This window comes from Moschus berezovskii, chromosome 15, assembly GCF_049115385.1.
Source record: "Moschus berezovskii isolate FMDL1 chromosome 15, NW_MosBer_1.0, whole genome shotgun sequence".
Lineage (NCBI taxonomy): Eukaryota > Metazoa > Chordata > Mammalia > Artiodactyla > Moschidae > Moschus > Moschus berezovskii.
Genome location: NC_142474.1, coordinates 74342662 through 74359185, shown reverse-complemented (window position 1 = coordinate 74359185; position 16524 = coordinate 74342662). Strand labels below are relative to the sequence as shown.

Below are 16524 nucleotides of genomic sequence, written 5' to 3'. Positions count from 1 at the left end.
CTTTGGCTTCAGTAGCTTCTCATAGCTTTTTGTTAATTTGTTGGTACAATTTTATTTTTATTCATGTCAATTTGAGTTAATATGGGAAACATTTTAGCCTTGAATCATTTATTCTTAAAGCCTCTCAACTCTTCAAATGCATCTGCTGCTGCTGCTAAGTGGCTTCAGTTGTGTCCGACTCTGTGCCACCCCATAGACAGCAGCCCACCAGGCTCCCCCATCCCTGGGATTCTCCAGGCAAGAACACTGGAGTGGGTTTCAAATGCATCTGTTGCTGCTGCTAAGTCACTTCAGTCATGTCCAACTCTGTGACCCCATAGACAGCAGCCCACCAGGCTCCTCTGTCCGTGCGATTTTCTAGGCAAGAGTTCAGTTCAGTTCAGTTCAGTCGCTCAGTCGTGTCCAACTCTCCACGACCCCATGAATCACAGCACGCCAGGCCTCCCTGTCCATCACCAACTCCCGGAGTTCACTCAAACTCATGTCCACAGAGTCGGTGATGCCATCCAGCCATCTCATTCTCAGTCGTCCCCTTCTCCTCCCGCCCCCAACCTTTTCTAGCATCAGAGTCTTTTCCAGTGAGTCAACTTGTCTCATGAGGTGGCCAAAGTATTGCAGTTTCAGCTTTAGCATCAGTCCTTCCAATGAACATTAAATCATATTTTGGGACTCAGGTGGTGAGCTTTAGCAAAACTATTCTTGATTTAATCTTCCCACTGCTATTTATGATTTACTTAGAACATTTTTACAAACAGTTCGCTCATAATTCTCATTTTAAGGATCAATTACTATCATTTGAATACAAGTTTGTCCACTAAAATGAAGGATGGCAGGATTCATGAACAGCAGGAATAGAGTGAGCCAGGGAGAGGGTTGTAGGGGCTGCGGTCTGGAGGCAGGTGGAGGCCAGGTTATCAAGGCTTCTTGAAGGCCATGGGAGCAACCTCAGTTTTTAAATTTCATTGTTCTTTTATATTGAAATATAGTTGATTTACTTTTATATTGAAATATAGTTGATTTACAATTTTGTGTTAGTTTCAGATGTACAGGAAATTGATTCAGTTATCAGTTCAGTTCAGTCGCTCAGTCGTGTCCGACTCTTTGCGACCCCGTGAATCACAGCACGCCAGGCCTCCCTGTCCATCACCAGCTCCTGGAGTTCACTCAAACCCATATCCATCGAGTCGGTGATGCCATCCAGCCATCTCATTCTCTGTTGTCCCCTTCTCCTCCCGCCCCCAAGCCCTCCCAGCATCAGAGTCTTTTCCAGTGAGTCAACTCGTTGCATGAGGTGGCCAAAGTATTGGAGTTTCAGCTTCAGCATCAGTCCTTCCAATGAACACCCAGGACTGATCTCCTTTAGAATGGACTGGTTGGATCTCCTTGCAGTCCAAGGGACTCTCAAGAGTCTTCTCCAACACCACAGTTCAAAAGCATCAATTCTTCGGCGATCAGCTTTCTTCACAGTCCAACTCTCAAATCCATACATGACCACGGGAAAAATCATAGCCTTGACTAGATGGACCTTTGTTGGCAAAGTAATGTTTCTGCTCTTTAATATGCTCTCTAGGTTGGTCATAACTTTCCTCCCAAGGAGCAAACGTCTTTTAATTTCATGGCTGCCATCAGCATCTGCAGTGATTTTGGAGCCCCCAAAAATAAAGTCTAACACTGTTTCTCCATCTATTTGCCATGAAGCGATGGGACCAGATGCCATGATCTTCGTTTTCTGAATGTTGAGCTTCAAGCCAACCTTTTCACTCTCCTCTTTCACTTTCATCAAGAGGCTTTTGAGTTCCTCTTCACTTTCTGCCATAAGGGTGGTGTCATCTGCATATCTGAGGTTATTAATATTTCTCCTGGCGATTTTGATTCCAGCTTGTGCTTCTTCCAGCCCAGCGTTCCTCATGATGTACTCTGCATATAAGTTAAATAAGCAGGGTGACAATATGCAGCCTTGATGAATTCCTTTTCCTATTTGGAACCAGTCTGTTGTTCCATGTCCAGTTCTAACTGTTGCTTCCTGACCTGCATACAGGTTTCTCAAGAGGCAGGTCAGGTGGTCTGAGATTCCCATCTCTTTCAGAATTTTCCATGGTTTATTTTGATCTACACAGTCAAAGGTTTTGGCATAGTCAATGAAGCAGAAATAGATATTTTTCTGGAACTCGCTTGCTTTTTCCATGATCCAGCAAATGTTGGCAATTTGATCTTTGGTTCCTCTGCCTTTTCTAAAACCTGCTTGAACATCTGGAAGTTCATAGTTCACGTATTGCTGAAGCCTGGCTTGGAGAATTTTGAGCATGACTTTACTAGTGTGTGAGATGAGTGCAATTGTGCGGTAGTTTGAGCATTCTTTGGCATTGCCTTTCTTTGGGATTGGAATGAAAACTGACCTTTTCCGGTCCTGTGACCACTGCTGAGTTTTCCAAATGTACTGGCATATTGAGTGCAGCCCTTTCACAGCATCATCTTTCAGGATTTGAAATAGCTCAACTGGAATTCCATCACCTCCACTAGCTTTGTTCATAGTGATGCTTAGGCCCACTTGACTTCACATTCCAAAATGTCTGGCTCTAGGTGAGTGATCACACCATCGTGATTATCTTGGTCATGAAGATCTTTTTTGTACAGTTCTTCTGTGTATTCTTGCCACCTCTGCTTAATATCTTCTGCTTCTGTTAGGGCCATACCATTTCTATCCTTTATTGAGCCCATACCAAATGTTCCCTTGGAATCTAATTTTCTTGAAGAGATCTCTAGTCTTTCCTATTCTGTTGTTTTCCTCTATTTCTTTGCATTGATCGCTGAGGAAGGCTTTCTTATCTCTCCTTCCTATTCTTTGGAACTCTGCATTCATATGCCTATATCTTTCCTGTTCTCCTTTGCTTTTCGCTTCTCTTCTTTTTACAGCTACTTGTAAGGCCTCCTCAGACAGCCATTTTGCCCTTTTGCATTTCTTTTCCATGTGGATGGTCTTGGTCCCTGTCCCCTGTACAATGTCACGAACCTCCGTCCATAGTTCATCAGGCACTCTATCAGATCTAGTCCCTTAAATCTATTTCTCCCTTCCACTGTATAATCATAAGGGATTTGATTTAGGTCTTATCTGAATGGTCTAGTGGTTTTCCCTACTTTCTTCACTTTTAAGTCTGAATTTGGCAATAAGGAGTTTATGATCTGAGCCACAGTCAGCTCCCGGTCTTGTTTTTGCTAACTGTATAGAGCTTCTCCATCTTTGGCTGCAAAGAATATAATCAGTCTGATTTCGGTGTTGACCATCTGGTGATGTCCATGTGTAGAGTCTTCTTTTGTGTTGTTGGAAGAGGGTGTTTGCTATGACCAGTGCGTTCTCTTGGCAAAACTCTATTAGCCTTTGCCCTGCTTCATTCTGTGCTCCAAGGCCAAATTTGCCTGTTACTCCAGGTGTTTCTTGACTTCTTACTTTTGCATTCCAGTCCCCTATAATGAAAAGGACATCTTTTTTTGGTGTTAGTTCTAAAAGTTCTTGTAGGTCTTCATAGAATCATTCAACTTCAGCTTCTTCAGCCTTACTGGTTGGGGCATAGGCTTGGATTACTGTAATATTGAATGGTTTGCCTTGGAAACGAACAGAGATCATTCTGTTGTTTTTGAGATTGCATCCAAGTACTGTATTTCGGACTTTTTTGTTGAGTGTGATGGCTACTCCATTTCTTCTAAGGGATTGTTGCCCACGGTAGTAGATATAATGGTCATCTGAGTTAAATTCACCCATTCCAGTTCATTTTAGTTCACTGATTCCTAGAATGTCTACATTCACTCTTGCCCTCTCCTGTTTGACCATTTCCAATTTGCCTTGATTCATGGTCCTAACATTCCAGGTTCCTATGCAATATTGTTCTTTACAGCATCGGATCTTGCTTCTATCACCAGTCACTTCCACAACTGGGTATTATTTTTGCTTTGGCTCCATCCCTTCATTCTTTCTGGAGTAATGTCTCCACTGATCTCCAGTAGCATCCTGGGCACCTACCGACCTGGGGAATTCCTCATTCAGTATCCTATCATTTTGCCTTTTCATACTGTTCATGGGGTTCTTAAGGCAAGAATACTGAAGTGGTTTGCCATTCCCTTCTCCAGTGGACCACAATGTGTCAGACCTCTCCACCATGACCCGCCCGTCTTGGGTGGCCCCACAAGGCATGGCTTAGTTTCATTGAGTTAGACAAGTCTGTGGTCCGTGTGATCAGATCGGCTAGTTTCCTGTGATTATGATTTCAGTGTGTCTGCCCTCTGATGCCCTCTTGCAATACCTACCGTCTTATTTGGGTTTCTCTTACCTTGGTCGTGGGATATCTCTTCATGGCTGCTCCAGCAAAGCACAGCCGCTGCACCTTACCTTGAACGAGGGGTATCTCCTCACGGCCGCCCCTCCTGACCTTGAACGTGGATTAGCTCCTATGTACTCATATATCCATTCTTTTTCAGTTCATTTTCCTGTGTAGGTGACTACAGAATATTGAGTAAAGTTCCCTGTGCTCTCCAGTAGGTGCTTACGGTTAGCCAAAGGCAAAGGTGGGGAGGAGGGATAAATTAGAAGCTTGGGATTAACATAGACACACTACTAGGAGAAGGCAATGGCACCCCACTCCAGTACTCTTGCCTGGAAAATCCCATGGACGGAGGAGCCTGGTAGGCTGCGGTCCATGGGGTCACTAAGAGTCGGACGTGACTGAGCGACTTCACTTTCATTTTTCACGTTCATGCATTGGAGAAGGAAATGGCAACCCACTCCAGTGTTCCTGCCTGGAGAATCCCAGGGGCGGGGGAGCCTGGTGGGCTGACGTCTATGGGGTCACACAGAGTCAGACACGACTGAAGTGACTTAGCAGCAGCAGCAGATATAAAATAGATAAGCATCAAGGGAGTAGCCTCATTTTTCTGCTGAGGTAGGAATCTCTTCAAAAGAGCTGAGCACTGGTTGGAATATGGGAAGATCTCTGAGTTAATCAAAGCTTCTAATAAATAAAAAGAGGGAAAATGTTTCCATATAGTGGAATTTTCCATCACTTTTCCCACCTACACACTCATTTCTTTCTGAACATGAGGTGGTGAAGCTCTGCAGACTTATTGGGAGGGGCAGGGTGTGGACAGTGGGGCCGCATCCTTTGTCTGAGTAACTTAATATCAGGAAGGCTGGAGGGTGGCCCCTTGTGTGTCTGTAACCAGATTCAGTGAGGAGGGAAAAGAAGGTGAGTTGCTGTCTGTGGTGATAATTTTCAAAGTACATATACTGGAGTTATCTATTAACATAATAGTAGAGTGATTTGATAAACTCAGTGACAGAGCGTCTTATTAGGCAGTTGTGAGACAACTTCAACAAGAACTGGATGACACCCTCAAAAAGCAGTCTATGTCGGAGGCATCACTGAAAGTCACGTCACAGTATTGCGCTCACTTAGAAGCTGAGGCACAGGATTTAAAGAACAATGTGAAACTACTACAGCTCCGTCAACTCACAAGTCAGGTATGTATGAAATTGAACGTGTTGATGGTTAATATGTAGGATAAAGTGTTTTAGGACACTCCTTTTCATGGTCAGCTTTCTTCTGTATTTTGTTACAAGTAACTTACTACACTTGTCTTATATTTATAATGCACTCGTTTCTTAAACTCCGACTTTCATCCTGCCATTTGCATTATATATTTTTTTCTTATATTTTTACCCTTAGGAATGTTGAGAATTGTGCCTCATTGTTCACACAAGTTGCGAGCCTTTTTTTTTCTTTGAAACAATACTTTTTTAAGTATTACCATGAAGAGGCAAGCCAGATTAAAATCAGAGGATAATATTAGTTTAATGGAACGTTCAGAAAATTATCATTTCTCATCTTCCCTTTTGTGAATGGCTGTAGAGTTCTGTATTTATTTATTCATGGATTTCAGAATAACTTGTGCAGAAAGGGTCTTATACAAACCAGTTTAAGTTTAGGCACTGCCTTCTTTCCTTTTCATTTTAAATATATTGTGAAAGCATGGAGGTGCTCAGATGGTGTAGAATACATACATCCAAACTAGAGAATTAAGATGATTATCTGGATCCTGCCATTGGATTTTTTAAAAAAATCTATTGAGATATAACTGACGTATCTTAGAATTCACCCACTCAACACGTGTAGTTCAGTATCTCTTAGTCTAGAGAGGTGTAACCTGTGACCACAGTCAATTTCAGAGCATTTCCATCACCCCCTAAAAGAAACCCTGCATCCCTTAGCCACCACCCGTGGCCTCCCATGTCCCTCAGCCCCAGGCAACCCCCAGTCTAATATCTGTCTCTGTAGACAGCCTGTTCTGGGTATTTTATATAAATGGAATCATGCAGTGTGTGCTCCTTTGGGATTAGCTTTTCTCATGTGACTTCATGTTTTCACGGTTCATCCATGTGATGGCACATATCAGTTCTTCCACTTCTGTTGGATGTCAGCAGTAAGCTAAGCCATTTAGCCATTCACCACTTGATGGAGCTTTGGGTTGTTTCCACTTTGGGGGCATTAATAATGCTGTTGTGAACACTGATTTACATGATTCTGTGTGGACATGTTTTTAGTTCCCTGTGGTTGGATCTTATCCTCAGAGTTAGCTGGCGGATTTCACCTTTTCTTGGCCCTTGCTCAGACTGTCCTTTCTGTCTTTATAGTTTCTTTTCCTCTTGGGTAGTCCTTCATTATTTCAGGCCTGGCACCCAGTCTCTCCTCCTTCATGGAGCTTTCCTGACTGTCCAGCTCTCACTGAGCCTTTTCACATCAGCCCTTGTTACCTAGTCTCTGAGGAACAGTTTAGCCCCTGATTTTACACTGTTGCCATTTTTTCCATGAGGGGGAATCTTGGCTAAGTATACACTGATGTAACAGGAAATATTTATTGATATGCACAGCACTTGTCTTGCATAAATGGACAGTAACAAAGGATTACAAGAATGAGGCATTTTTTGTTGTTGCTGTTCAGAAAAATGTGCGGATCATCTCTGTAAACTGTTAGGAAATGGGATTTCTTTACCTTTGCAAATAATTTCTCTTTGGACTGCAATTCAAATTAGCAAAAAGTCTTTGTACTTCAGAAAAAGGCTTATGGGATTAGAATCCATATTTATAAGATTTATTAATTAGAGTCTTATTCTCACAGTCTTCTTTTGGGAGACATTTATTAACTTAGCCCTAGATAACTCAATACAGTATCCCTCAAACTTCTTTAAAATCCTGGGACATTAAGATGGGGAAAGGAGTAAGAGACATTCTACTAAGACAGTCTACTAAGAGACTACTACTACCTGTAGTCATTTTATGAGGAAAGATAGAAAACTATTATTGTAGAACAATAAAAGAGTGTAAAATCAAGTGCAATTGTTGTGTGACAAAGATGATGACAGTGAAGAATATAGTTTGTGATTCTTGGTGGTCTGAACTTCTTTCTTGATTCTCTGAGTAATCCCTGGTCCTACATTCGACAATACAGATACCATTGTATTTATTTGATCCTGGGTTTGAGTTCGGCTGTGCTCAGTCCACTTTCTTCATTAGCAAACGGTATCATTTTATTCTTGAAGACTGATGATCTTCCATCTGAGCTGGAAAGTGCAGCTTCAAAATGTCTGCATCTGGATGCAAAAAATCAAGTTTTTCAACAGGAGTTATTATGAAACTAATGCAAAAGAAATGTAAAAAACTAGAGAGAAGAAAAAGAAGTTGGAGCAAGAAGTAGTGACCCTCAAAAGTCATATAGAACTGAATATGATAGAACACAGTCAAGTAGAGCACTATAAACGGGAGATTGAAGAAAGGGCGAGACAGGATCTTGTAGAGAAATGAAAAGAAGTCAACCCATTTTTGCAGGTTAATTTGTTGATCTGTCATGTGCTTGAATTCACTTTCACTGTACATTACATTTTGATGTATACAGTTTATGTGTTTCCTCTACCTCCCTTAGAGCAGTTAGTTTTTTAGATTTCTGGAAGGAAGGGGGGCACTTGTTTTCCCTTTAAATATTTCAGTTTCCATCACTGCTGCTGCTAAGTCACTTCAGTCGTGTCCAACTCTGTGTGACCCCATAGACGGAAGCCCACCAGGCTCCCCCTTCCCTGGGATTCTCCAGGCAAGAACACTGGAGTGGGTTGCCATTTCCTTCTCCAATGTGTGAAAGTGAAAAGTGAAAGTGAAGTCGCTCAGTCGTGTCTGACCCTTAGCGACCCCACGGACTACGGCCAACCAGGCTCCTCCATCCATGGGATTTTCTAGGCAATAGTACTGGAGTGGCTTGCCATTGCCTTCTCCGAGTTTCCATCACAGTTATCACTAAATTGTCCTATCAGAATGATTCTCACTAGAGAATCCTTTTACTTATAAGACCAATGGTATAAAACAAGACCATTAGGAAGAAAAGACAATAGTGTGGTTTAAAACTGGTACCATCCTCTTGAATTATTCTTAAGTTGTCTTGTTCAGTGTTTACAGTGTTAAGTTGATCCTCTTATTGTCAGATTATATAGGTACTACTATAACAGTGATTCCACTTTAATTTTATAATTCAGATTCAATTCACTTCACATTGACGATAATTGTTTGAAACTCCTCCTCTTTTTTTTTCACCTTTAAAATCACTCTCTGAATCACTGACTCAAAACTAAAGGGAAAAAGTATAATTTTCCAGATTAATGATTATTTTTAAAATGTTATCTTTTTCAATTTGCCTTAGACACAAGCTGGATCTCAACAGATGGAACTCAGAATTACTTAGAATCTGCACTGTCCAAAATGAAAACTTGGGAAGAAGATTCTAATAAAGCAGAGTTGGAAAAATATAAGCTACTCTACCTAGTAGAATGTGAAGTTAGAAAATCATTGCAAGATAAACTAGACAAGTAAGTCAAAACACAGAATCACAGAAACTAAATTTAGTTCATTAATTTCTCTCTAAAGCCTAATTTTTATCGAGTGGGGTACATGAGATTAGTAGGAAGTGAAAGCTAACTAGATGGTCACTGCTTGGGGGGGGCCTGAAGACAAACTGTTAGTACTATATCAAGTTTTTCCACACTATGTAAAGGCATACTTACGAAATAGGGGGAAATTAACACATGGGTTAAAGGCAGGATAAATCACAAAGTGGCTAAAAATAATACGGTGACCTGACTGAAGGTGTGTGTGGAGAATGGAAAGGGCAGATCGCACCTGCAATGCTGAGTCCAGGTTTCCCCACCGTCTGAAAGCAGAACATTCCTAGGACGCCTTTCATAAACCCAAACAGCATACAGCAAAGGATTAATTGAGGGCACATTCTGCTAGTCGATGCCTAAAGTAAGTGTACACACGGGAAGCACAGGTGCTCAGAGAGGGTTCAGGGCTGTGGAGACTTGACGCTGGGACGTGGGCTGTGGCTCCCAGGGAAGGAGCTCGGTGGGGCCGGTCTCCCTGCTTGGGGAGCGCGAGGCCGCTCACTGTAAAACGTACCCTGAACACTGTTTAGAGTTTTGGCTTTTTAAATGAGACCAGGAATTGTCTTCAGATTTCTTTTTTTTTTGATCATCAAACAGGTACTGACATAGGCCCTTCTTAGAAGTGAAGTAACATAAAGTGAACTTTGGAAAAGCAGGGGATACTTGTAATTGTTCTTGGGCTGTTTTAGCTCTTTTCAGCCTCATCCTTTGACTTTCTCGTCCTCCCCTTGAGGTTGTGGCTGTAAATGATACCTCAGAGCCAAATGCTTAATTTGTCCGAGGTCACGAGTGAAACATGTATACGAGGGTGCTGAAAGCAAATGCTTGAAAGTGGCTTTGTGGGATGGCGTGTGTCTTCATCCCGAACTGTTTCCTGGAGGCAGGTGTGTCCCCGAGGCGGCAGGTGTCACTGTGAGGCCACCTCCCTTTCTCTCTGGCGCCCTTTCTCTCCACTCCCAACTGTGACTTGTTACTTGAGGAGCCCCAGACGCACGTGTGCTTCTTTAGAACAAGGTTACAGCTATCACTGTTTACAGGAGGTCCGCTCTGTGTTTTCAGTGTTCAAACAGTTTAATGGGAATCCATTTACTATATGGCAACTTAAAAAATCCAGATAATTTAGGGAAACATGAATGAAGTTGGTGTTTTCCATCTTCCCCAGGACTAATGAGAGGCTGGCAGAGATCGGCACCAAACTTCAGGTGGAGAAAGAGCAGAACAAATCATTACTCAGAGCTCTTAGCACGAGGCCAGTCCTGGAGCCCCCTTGTGTTGGCAATTTCAATAATCCTTTAGTGCTCAATGGAAGTCTTACTCCAAGAGCAAACGGAGGGTTTTCTACCTCAATTCCACGCCCTTCAAATAACAGCATGGAGACTTACTTGACCGAGGTTAGTTCTATTATCTTTTTTCCACTGGGTTTCAGATTTCTGATATGAATGATCCTTGTTTTTAATTTAGTGAACTTCTGAGTCGCTTATTTGACTTAATGAACACTAAGTAAAAACCGTCATTAACTGTGCTAATCAAGGAGACATTTAATGATTTTTTTGGCCTAGATCTCTCGTTTTTAAGAGATACGTTTTAAAATTCTTGAAAAGCTGCATTGAAATTCTACCTTAGAAATGAAATCTTATTGCCTACTAACTGAAAGTATACTTTAAAATGTTTCACTTACTTTCTAATTGATTTCCCTTTGGCAGTGGTTCATAATCATTTCCGAGCTCTGTTGTACCCACCGCAGTTTATCGACCTTCAAGCGTAAGTGAATCACTGGCATCTAAACACTAACCACATATGGATTTTTTTTATTTGAAGGACTCCTAGATAAATCCTTTTTATGAATTAAACAAACTTGTAATACTAAATCAAAAGATTAATTTCTGGTTTTAGGTTAACTTTTTTTGTTATTTTCTTGTGCAAGAGTACGTCTTTAATTGCTGTTTTACTTCTCGAATTTTGATTTAAATTTCTAAAAATTATCTTGCTAAACAGTTGTAGAATGTTTATAAACTTGTAGTTAGACCAAATATTTAAAAATTGTAAATGAAGCTCATTTTATCTCTATCTTGACATCACCTGGATGAATGGTATCTAAGATAGCGATGATGGGGAGTCTTTAAATTGCAATCAGTTTTCATTGTGGTTAAAATATCCATTTCAGTTAGTGCACAGGGTTTATCGTTTTGATAGTGTTTTAGTGATGTTGGTGATGCAGAGAAAAGTAGCCCTTGTTAAATGCAGTCTCAACCAGTTTTCTCATTTGACTTCTTGCCATCATAGAAGAGCAATCTAAAGTTTCTTCGACAGCATTGCAGCTACGTTGGGTCTTAGTACTTGAGAGCCGTGAAACTGGAGGACGTGCTTTAGCTGTGCAGTCACAGTGGACCTCCAATCACTTCATCCCAAGTCAGACACTTCCCCACGCAGGCCTAAGAGGAGGAAGCAGGGGCAGGCTGCCTTCTGCACACCGAAGTTCACAGTGCTGTGGGCACATCCATCTTTTCAAAGAAGAGATTTGGAACCAAACAAGCACTTCCTAGTTCCTTGTCCAAACTCACCCATTAGGTAAATCTCACTTCTCATGAGGAGGGTAGGAGTATAAGTCCTCCCCTTGAAACTTCAGGCTGAGGAAATGAAGTTCAACTGTAATTTCTGACCGGATTTAGATTATAGTTGAGATCACATGCATATTTTTTGTATATGCAGACAAATGATGAGAGCTTTGGATAGAAGTATGCTAGACAGTAAAGAGAGATCTGTTGTGTGTTTTAAATTTTGTTCTAAATAACCCAAAATGTGGATAATTCATTGTTGACTGATTTTAGTTAACCAGTTTTTATCTGGAGGAAATGAACATCCTTTTAAGGACGAATCTCTTCAGTTTTGGCCTGCTTGAGTCAAATAAAGATTTTCTCCTTCAAGTTCCCTGTCCTGTTTTTAAAAAATATTTATCCTTTCTAAATTAACTATATCGATGGCTACAAATAGGAGTTTGATATTGATTTATTTTTATTTTTGCATTTAAAGCACATAATTTAGTTAGAAAGTCACATCATGCCACAGGCATTGTTTAATTATATAAGAAGGATTTACATATTCGTTTTGTCTATGTTATAGTTAAAAATCTGTGTGTTTTTTCTAATCTGAGGAAGTAGCTGGCATAGCACTCAGTAAGAAGGCCATTGGCTTTGTTCCTTCTTTTGTAGAATCAGGATCTGAGTAAATCAATGAGTCTCATACCTTACAAAACATTTTATCTTCAAAGAAAACAACATTTCTTTAAAAAAAAACTTCTGTGTGGAACGGTGTTATATAAAATGGAGACAAGTGTAGAACCGTTTAGCTAAAGAGTGGCCAGAGCCCCTGCAGCTGTGACTTCTCTGTTCCTCAACCCTGCAGTGACCCCTGTGGGACCTTCCCCTTCTAGGGGACATAGTTCGGAAGCTAGCAGTTATGAGAGAAACCTTCTCCCTAAACACCTTTAGAATTAAATCTTGCTGGTACATTGTTTTCTTGTGTACAATTTTCTCACTTTTCTGTGTTTTCGTTAAATGGAAAAGTTTAAAGAAAATCGCAGATGTGTTCTCCTTAATAACATTCAACTCAAACTACTTCCTCCATTTGAACAGGATCCTCACCTGGAAATCGAAATAAAGTCTCGCAAGTACATATTTAGGCCAGGAACTTTTAGGGGAGAAGATATAATCTTGTGGGTCATTCCGAGGATTATGGGTCATTCCCTAATTCTCTGAAATTATGTGTACTTGATAGACTGATATTTATTGTTCTTTTTATCAGATTAATCTAAATAGCATTCCATATATATGTTCTCTGTTATCTATAAGCAGAATAAGTAGGAATCATTTTCTTTTATTTATGTGATTTTTTTTCTACTGAAGTGATCTTCAGGTTAGGTCTAGTCTCTAAAAGTATTATTTAAAAGTCACATTTAATAAGTTATAAAAATATAACTTGTTTATCTTAAAGATAAATATTTGACTTATTTCAGATGCGGCAGGAGTTGGACAGGAGGATAGCTAGAGAACTAAGAGAAGGTATGTTGCCAAAACGTATGAATTAAATTTAGACATTGATTTCTGAAATACACTGTAAACAGTAAATAACATCTCTTTCCAATGTTTAGATAACAGATGCTATGTTAAATACTTTTTATACATAGCTAATGAAATATGTGAAAGCATGAGCAGTCATAGTGAAAAATATTCATCATGTCCCATAGCTTGAACAGCAATCTCTGAAGGCCTATGTATTTCTTTTTATTTCTAGCTGTATCCTTCTACTTCCTCCATCCCTGTGGAGCTATCATCCTACACCCTGACACTATTCTCGGAAAACGTGGAGTTCATCAACTTCTCAAGTGTCTGGTAGTGGTTAAGGCTAGGAAACCCAGACTCAAGCAGTCACGTTTATGTAGCTGTCACTTGGTGGGTGACTTTAAAATTTCTCTGTCACTGAATATGTCACCAGTTTATCTTTCACCCTCAGGAAATGCTCCAAACACCCACATCAATCTGGGTCTTGCCAAAGTAGTCGGCCTTATCTCTTTACCACCTTACTCTGCCCCTCAGCGCTGCGTCTAACCAGACAGACTCTAGGATCCCACAGGGGCGCTTCCTCACCGCTGGTCTTTGTTTGTGCTTCCCTCTATCTCTTGTACTTTTCCTGTCCTTCAGGCAGCTACATACATATCACCTCCACCAAAAAGCTGGCAGGATTGACACAAAGCTGGCTGCCCCTCCTGAGTGTTCCTTGTGCCATGTTATATATCTTAGTATTTGTGACTCTGTGTGGAAATTGCCTGTTTGTCTGTTCTCCAGTTTAGGGCATAGCATTTTCAGGGTGGACTGGGTCACCTTCATCTTGTAATTCCAGTGCTTCTCACAGCACCTTTGCAAAAAGTTATTGAGTGAATGAATGAAGAGTGAGAAAACCAGGAGCTCTGATACTCAGCCCCACGTGCGACCATGAGCAGATTATAAAATTGTAATCTTGATTAGTATTTTGTGTTGTGTCATCTGTAGATATATTTCATTTTACAGAATACTAGGAAAGGTCTCAGGGTTTTTCTGTTTTTTTTTACTAATCTTAGTTAGCCCAAGTATTTTAGGTAAAAAATATAATTCTTTCCTTTTCTTTCAGCTGATGCTCAGTTTGCATCTGATGCCTTTAGAGTGTCTTCTCGAGGATCTACAGATGGGTCAGATGTGTCTGATGACCTAGTTTTGTAAACAGAAGAACAAGATACACAGATTTGGAAGGAAAAACACATGATTTAGAAAAATAAATAGTAAAAGTTTCCCTACTGGAATGTTTCCATCACATTTCGTTATTTACCATTAAACATGCTGCTGCTGCTGCTAAGTCACTTCAGTCGTGTCTGACTCTGTGCGACCCCATGGAGCCCACCAGGCTCCTCTGTCCATGGAATTCTCCAGGCAAGAATACTGGAGTGGGGAACCATTCCCTTTTCCAGGGGATCTTCCAGACTCTGGGATCAAACCCAGGTCACTTGCATTGCAGGTGGATTCTTTAGCATTTGAGCCACCAGGGACACCCTTTACAAACTCAAACTGAGCCCTAATGCCAGCTGTTTAAACAGCACCCAAACAACCAGACTTGTCATTAATATTTAGTGGTACTGATTGATAGCATTTTTTTATTTTACAGTTTTTATCACTATATATAGACCTAAAGATTTAGATACCGCTGTTATGGCTTCCGTCAATGTTTTGATGTATTACAATTGTTAATAGTGGCATAAAACTTACTATATGTAACTTTAAACACAGATTCATAGGCCTTTCCTCAGGGAGAAATAAGATTTGCCTGAGTTTTTGCCTTTTAAATGAATTAATTTTTTATAATTTTTATTTTTACTTAGAGGATAATTACTTTACAATATTGTGATGGTTTCTGCCAAACATTGACTTGAATTGACCATAGGTATACGTATGGCCCCTCCCTCTTGAACCTCCCTCCCACCACCTCCCTCCCCATTACACCCCTCTAGGAGAGTGAAAAGGTTGGCTTGAAGCTCAACATTCGGAAAACAAAAATCATGGCATCTGGTCCCATCACTTCATGGGAAATAGATGGGGAAACAGTGGAAACAGTGTCAGACTTAATTTTTTGGGTTCCAAAATCACTGCGGATGCTGATTGCAGCCATGAAATGAAAAGACGCTTACTCCTTGGAAGGAAAGTTATGACCAGCCTAGATAGTATATTAAAAAGCAGAGACATTACTTTGCCAACAAAGGTAGTCAAGGCTATGGTTTTTCCAGTGGTCATGTGTGGATGTGAGAGTCGGACTGTGAAGAAAGCTGATCGCCGAAGAATTGATGCTTTTGAACTGTGGTGCTGGAGAAGACTCTTGAGAGTCCTTTGGACTGCAAGGAGATCCAACCAGTCCATTCTAAAGGAGATCAATCCTGGGTGTTCATTGGAAAGACTGATGCTGAAGCTGAAACTCCAATATTTTGGCCACCTCATGCGACGAGTTGACTCACTGGTAAAGACTGATGCTGGGAAGGATTGGGGGCAGGACGAGAAGGGGACAACAGAGAATGAGTTGTCTGGATGGCATCACCGACTCGATGGACATGAGTTTGAGTGAACTCCGGGAGTTGGTGATGGACAGGGAGGCCTGGTGTGCTGTGATTCATGGAGTTGCAAAGAGTCGGACACGACTGAGTGACTGAACTGAGGTTGTCATGAAGCACCAGCTTTGGGTTCCCTGCATCATATAGCAAATTCCCAAAAGACACATGTACCCCAGTGTTCACTGCAGCACCACTTACAGTAGCTAGGACATGGAAGCAACCTAGATGTCTGTCAATGGATGAATGGATAAAGCAGCTGTGTATTATTCAACTATAGAAAGGAATGCCTTTGAGTCAGTTTTAATTGACTTTTGATTTACTTTTGGAGACAGTGTTAAAATTAGAGAAAGTTCCTCATGGATAAATAAGACTTTTCACCTTATTTTTACCTATCTACCAATCTATTTTTGCTTTGCTTTTTGGAAAAGTCTGGGAAAAGACTTTTTTTTGGAAAAAGCACCAGACAAACAGACATTATCACAAAACTCCCCTGTCTCCCATATATCTTCCTAAAGTACCATTTATCTTTCCTAAATGTTATTTGTTCTCCCATAAGTGCCTCGCCCAAGTCACCTGTTTTTCAGAAGATGCCTTTTTCTCTTACTCCCTGTCATTTATTAAGTAGAATATCAACTCCCAGTAATTCCATTCATGCTGAAGAAGCTGATGTTGAACATTCTCTGAAGACCTACAAGACCTTCTGGAACTAACACCCAGAAAAGATGTCCTTTCATTGTAGGGGACTGAAATGAAAAAGTAGGAAGTCACGAGATACCTGGAGTAACAGGAAAATTTGGCTGTGGAGTCCAAAACGAAGCAGGGCAAAGGCTAACAGAGTTTTGCCAAGGGAACGCACTGGTCATAGCAAACAACCTCTTCCACGTACATAAGAGAAGACTCTACACATGGACATCACCAGATGGTCAGT

The 16524-nt window shown here is 40.8% G+C and overlaps 1 pseudogene across 1 annotated transcript in view; it reads left to right on the top strand.

Annotated features, from left to right (window-relative positions):
• LOC148775478 (ankyrin repeat domain-containing protein 26-like) overlaps positions 1–14276 on the top strand; it is a 28800-nt pseudogene extending 14524 nt beyond the window's left edge. The window contains exons 10-15 of the transcript XR_016039074.1: positions 5342–5509; positions 8731–8896; positions 10134–10362; positions 10675–10732; positions 12984–13029; positions 14135–14276. The product of XR_016039074.1 is annotated as an ankyrin repeat domain-containing protein 26-like (transcript). The remainder of the gene's footprint in view (positions 1–5341; positions 5510–8730; positions 8897–10133; positions 10363–10674; positions 10733–12983; positions 13030–14134) is intronic.
• Positions 14277–16524: the final 2248 nt, after the last annotated feature.